We start from the raw sequence: 6,421 nt of genomic DNA, 5'->3' as shown, positions 1-6,421 counted from the left end.
AGCAGGGGCAGGGGGAGGGTATATGGAACTTTTGGGATAGCATTTGAAATGTAAATAAAGAAAATAATAGTAAAAAAATTAAAAAAAAATGTTGAATGTCCAGGAATATTTAAAAGAAAGTTTAAAAATAGAAGTTTCTTAAAGTTTTATTTCTGTGTATATTTGATAATGTTTAAAACACTTTATTTTTCATTCTATGATACTCTTGATCATCAACTTAATAAATTCAAATGTGTAGGGATATAAGTCATTAGCTGAGCATCAGGGATGGAGTAGTTGTTGAGGTAGGAGGAAGAAATGATGCATTCTAGAGTAGGAAGCAGACACTTTCACTTTTTAAAGAAACATTGCCACTGTGAAAGTTTCCACTAGGCCTTTATAATAATCAAACAGGACTGTCTATCTCACCCACACTGGGTTTTTCATACCTTCAATCTTGTTGTATCTAGCTCATAAAAGTCTGAGGCAAACAGATTGAAGAACAGCAGTATCCTGGTCTTGGGACCAAGAGCATGCTGTCTAACTTTTCAGCCCTTTGAACTTGAACCACCCCTACTAATCATGACTGATTTGGTAGGCTGAGGGGGCCATTCTTGATGGCTTTGCTGATTAATGCCTTGTGGCAGTTGTTCCAATTCCCTGTGACTTTCCATCTGGGTAAATAGCTGTCATCATTAGGTAATGGCTGCTTTGTTAGGCTATCAAATTACTAAGCAGTTTATACAATCTAATTCTGATGCAACATGATTAGATTTAATAATTAGTTATGATTTTCCCATTTCTACTTTTAGATTATGGCAATTTAAAGTCTTCTGATTTTGCCTGTGTTTCCTCATTCTCCTGGCATTTGTATTCCTTTCCAAATAAGTTATATCATTTTTTATAAAGAATAAAATAATAGAAGAGCTAGTGGTCACTGTAATTTAACTGTCATCATTATCTTCCAGAGTTGGAATATATCTCCATGTTCCATCATAAATTGTATAGTTTCAGGAATGTAGCATCTTGAAACCATGGAGAAGACATTTTGTTAATTTCACAAAAAGATGATTACTTGTTTATTTAATTAGAAGACATAAAGTCATCAAATGACTTCACTGGGATAGAAAGAGAGTAGTATGGTGAAAGAGATTCCTAAGTCCATTTTAAAATGTTGTCTGACATGAAACTAGGTAACCCAGGGACCCGGAGGCAAATCAAGTACTACTACTACTACTACTGCTACTACTACTACTACTACTACTACTACTACTACTACTACTACTACTACTAAAAAACAAGCAACAATGAAATGATTCCAAATATACTCATTGATCAGTGCCTTGCTCAGCCATCATCAGAGAAACTTCCTCCTGAAGAAGATGGAAACAAATATAAAGACCCACAGCCGGACATTATGTAGACAATGAGAGAATTTGGAACACACAGACCTAAATAGCATATTTCCATCAAATACCTCATCTCAGATATCAGACAGTGCCATCAAAAAAGAGGTCCAAAGAGAGAAAGAGTTAAGGGGGTGGAGGACATCAAGGAAACTATGCCCATCAAATTAACAGTATTGACCCACATAAGCATTCACAGAGACTCAGGCAGGACCCACAGTGCCTCCACAGGTCTGCACTAGATGGGGTCCTGTAGCTAAAAGGATAAGTAGACACATGTATCTATTTCTAACCCTGAAGCTATCTTCAATTAATAACCTCTTGAAAATGTAAATGTAGTTTTCTCCAAGGAAATTTCACTGAGAAAGTAATATTCTTAAGTGTTGGCTGAATAGCCAGCATTAGATGGCCAACAGAAAATGAACTCAGAGGCATTTTTAAAGATTTCTTGTCTTATAAAATTATGCCAGGGATTTTTCAATTTTATCTTATTATTTATTAATTTTTATTTATGTATTTTAATCTTTTTATCATATAAGTCTTTTGCACACATATTATGGCTTCTGATTTAGTTCTTGTGAGATTACTTTGTGTGGTAATTAATTTGTCTCTGTTTCTTAAGACTTTGTTTGGCTCATTTTCTTCTGTTTGTTTGATTTATCATATTCTAGTGCATTAATTTTTGTTTGTTCCCATTATATTTTATTATTATCCCTTAGAGGCCTGGTTTTCTTTTTTACTAATAATTTTTTATTGAAAATTGAATGTTTTTCTCATACAGTACATCCTGATTTTAGTCCAATCTTTCTAGTTTCTCCTTACCTCCCCTCCCTTCTGGACCTACTCACTTCCTGTCCCTCATTGGAAAAGAGTCGGCTTCTAAGAAACAACCTAACATAATGAAATAAAATATAATAAGATGAAGTGAAAACTATCATATCAAAGTAAACAGCAACACAGCAGAAAGAAAAGAGTCCTAAGAAGAAGCATAAGAAACCAGAGGCACACTTTTTCTCACAGTCAGGATCCCCATAAATATACTAAGCTAATACCTTTATTGTATATACAGAAGACCTGATGCAGATCTAAGTCTGCGTAGTCCTTGCTGCTTCAGTCTCTGTGTGCTTATATGTGGCTTGTTTAGTTGAGTCAAAGGGCCTTGTTCTCCTGGTGCTCTCTATCTCTTCTGGCTCTGAGTGGAGGGGGCATCGTGGTTGTGGTTCTCTGCAACTGTTCTCATCTGCCATTCGAAGAAGCGTCTCTGATATTGACTGGATAAGTCACTGATCTATGAATATAGTATAGTATTCTTTGCAATCATTTTATTGAGACTTTATTTTTCAAATCAGTGGTGTTTGGCTTTGCTCTAGGATGCTGGGGATATCTATTCTCTGGTTCTTAAATATCTAAGTACAATTGGGTATGGGCTCCTTCTTGCACAATCAAGTCAAATTAGACATTATTTGGCTATTCCCACAAGTTCTGTGCCACCATTTCTCCTAGCATATTTTGAAGGAAGGGCAGATGGAAGATCAAATGTCTTGCAAATGGGTTGTTTCTTTTTCTCGTTTGGTAGCTTACAGAGTACCTGTCCATACAAAGGAGATCATGGGGTAAAGGCTTTATGTATGTTTGCACTGAAATTCCTCACCTGATATTCCTCCTGTCCCAACTACTCCTTTCTGCCCATAAAACCTCTTTTATTTACCTCTCCCAGGGAGATCAATGCATCACCCTACACCATTCATCATAGCATTTACTACAAGGAAACTTGCTCAAACATGTTCATTCTGGTTTTACTCATAATAATCACAAACTAGAAACAACTTAATTATTTTCTTAACAGAAGAATGGATAAAGAAAATATAATACATTTACAATGCAATATTACATAGCCTTTAAAAAATGACATCATGAAATTTATACACAAATGGATGGAATTTGAAAAAAATGAATTTGAGTAAGATAACCCAAAGCCAGAAAGATAAATGTAGTATGCATTCACTTATAAATGAATATTAGAGATTAAGTAAATTATAGCTTGTTGGTTTTCTAATGAGAGACAGAAATAAGGTGGATCTAGATGGGATAGAATATGGGAAAGAAATGGAGAAATGGGAGGAGTAGAAGGTGAAGAAACTATAACCAATATATGTTGTGTGAGGAAAAATATCTTTTTTCAATAAAAAGAAAAAAAGATGTCTGACCTGGCTATGCCAAAAGTTATCAAATCTCCCCCTTTATATACAATCCATTTCTAAGCAAATAGAATTTTATTGCTTATCAAAGAGTAAGTTATTACCGGTACAGAATCTTGATAGCACAAACAAGATTTAAGTTCAAAGCTGAAGTACTTTCAACTTTTGAGTAACCTGGTCCCATGAATGCTTCTCTGAATGCAATGGTGAATAAAAGTGAGGAAATTTGATCTCATAATAATGCAGAACAGTGAATGTCAGTGAGGTGATGGAAACATCCCTGAAGAGTAAACAACTTATGTGTTGAGGTCAGGAGAGTTGTACATAATTATAGAAGAAAATACTTATTGGACATGATGCCATACTCTTCAGTAATTGAGAGGGAGAAGTGGAGGCAGAGGCGGAGGCGGAGGTGGAGGCAGAGGAGAAAAGCAGGGGCAGAGAGGCAGAGGCAGGAGGATTCCTAACTGTTTGGGATGATCCAAGACAGCTTGGATTACAGAGGGATCTCTGTCTCAACAAGCAATCAGGGAAGCAAGCCAGCAAGCAAGTAAAAAAAATGAATGGAAGAACAGACAATCAACAAAGAAATTCATAAAATTCAAATGAATTATTTTATGCTAAAATTGACAAGCTAAATCATTCTAGTTCCAATAATTATCTTTTGATAACTTGATGTTTCTGGAGATAGTTTTTTCCTGGATAAATTACCATGGTAACGAAGACATCAAATCGGTGATGTAAATGTTCTTTTTCCAAAAATATAGACAGAAAAGATACCCATGCAAACAGATTACTTCCCAGAAAAGGATATAATGATGATTAATGTTCAAAATACTAATAATAGGATCAATTTTATGAACTATATTTGTGTGATCTCATGTAAAGTATGCAATATGCAAATATTTGCAACAGTTCCAATGCTTAGTATTTCCTTATATTCAGTAACTTATATCGTAGTTCAACTATGATATTTGACTCTGATTTCACAGCTGCATCTCAGTTTTGCATATAAAGAATAACCCCTAAATAGTAAAAGATATGTCATGGGAACTTTTTAATATACTTCCATTTTAGAATTATGCAAAATCAACACTGATCTAAGTTCTGGTTTTCAGAATAGGACTCAACTGTACCTAACCTAAGAAAACTATCAGTTAAGTCTGAGGACTCTCTAAGATAAACACAATAAAAGAGCTAAGGACATGTTGATGAGGTTATTTAAGTATTAATTGTTAATTAGTGATAAATGTCTCAAGGTAAAGAAGCCTAAGATTTCATTGAGGTGGATGAATAAGAGTATTACATGGAAGTCTGTCATGACTGAGGCATAACCAATCCTCCCCATGAACCACTGCTAAGTATAGACTGGTATTAATTGTTTATTTTAGCATTTTAAGAAATTAATAATATAGATGATGATCCTGTTAAGCCACAATAGAGCCTATGCTCTTTCGCTATTTTCTAGGAAATGAAGGGGATTATGGATATGTGAAACTCCATGACTTCTAGCATGAGAAAAAAAATTCCCCCAAATACCCCTAAGTAACTTTCTGGTGAAATACATTCAAGAGCTACAAGGTAAAAAAAAAAATGTCATATATGTGTGTGCATGCACACAATCACACCCAATATGTATGTAATAAAGGGGAAAAAACAAGGAGACAAAGAAAGAAAAAGAAAAATCTAAGTTGATACAAGTTGAATCAAACATTGATTCAGATATTTCTTTATCCTACTTCTTAGTGATTAATTGGCAGATATGGATCTTTGAGAGGAAGATCACGACAGAGTGCCATCCCATCTCTTCATAAAATACAACACTGGATCAGCATGGCATGACTGCTAGGGGTATCCCTGACCATCTACTTGAGGCAGTTTTCTATATTATGGACTTATTTCTTTCCAAATCATCCACTCCTGTGGAAAATTGTCATGATTGGCTCACACCACAAGCTGGAGAAGTGATGAGATGCTGCCGGGAGTGGGCAGTATCATAGAAATGATTTGCTATTTGGAATAGTGCATTCTCTCCCTCTTAAATTCGCTTTATTACTGTAGAATTTTTGGTAAACTATTTTATTTTAATTTTTTTAGGATATAAGTTAACAATACAAAAAAAAGGACATTTAGATATAATTTTCCTAGTCCAGTTGCCTTTCTAATTCACAAGGATGTAAAGATGCCTTTATTTGTCTACATTCCTTCAGTCTACACTCTGGCCACTCCCTCTACTCGTCAACTCAACTAAAGTACAGGGAATTTTTCAGACTAACCATGATATGCACCCTCTATTCTGCAATATATTAATAATTTAATATTTGGCTTGGAATGTTTTCTTTTTATACATCTAATCAGGTTCTGCCCATTCCCTAGGACCTATAGATAGTAGCCTTTGAAAACACTGCCTCTCTACTATCCTCTCGAAGTATTTTAACATTCTCGAGATACTGCTTATATTACTTATTAAACGTATTTTAGAATAAAATTTTAATCTACTTTAAAACTGTCAATATATCGTATATAAGATGAGGTAAAATTCCACTATCACTAAGCTCCTGGTATATAATACAGATCGGCAACTCCAAAACCAAGAATATACATCAAACCTTGGGGAACCAAAACCTTTTTTATTCCATAATTTGTGGCAAAAAAATATCCATGCCAATTTCACTTCAAAACATCCTCTTGCAGTAACAGCATAACATTTGACACAATTTTTAGTGATTTTAGTTATCTCTCTCTCTCCAAGGAAGATCCCACAGGAAATTCTAGTGTATTGTATATGGGTCCTGAACAAACTGTAACATAAAAGGTAATAAATATCCTGGAAACACA

The sequence above is a fragment of the Mus pahari genome, chromosome 2, assembly GCF_900095145.1.
Source record: "Mus pahari chromosome 2, PAHARI_EIJ_v1.1, whole genome shotgun sequence".
NCBI classification, from domain to species: domain Eukaryota; kingdom Metazoa; phylum Chordata; class Mammalia; order Rodentia; family Muridae; genus Mus; species Mus pahari.
The sequence above is the reverse complement of the archived record's forward strand: the minus strand, read 5'-3'. Positions refer to the sequence as shown.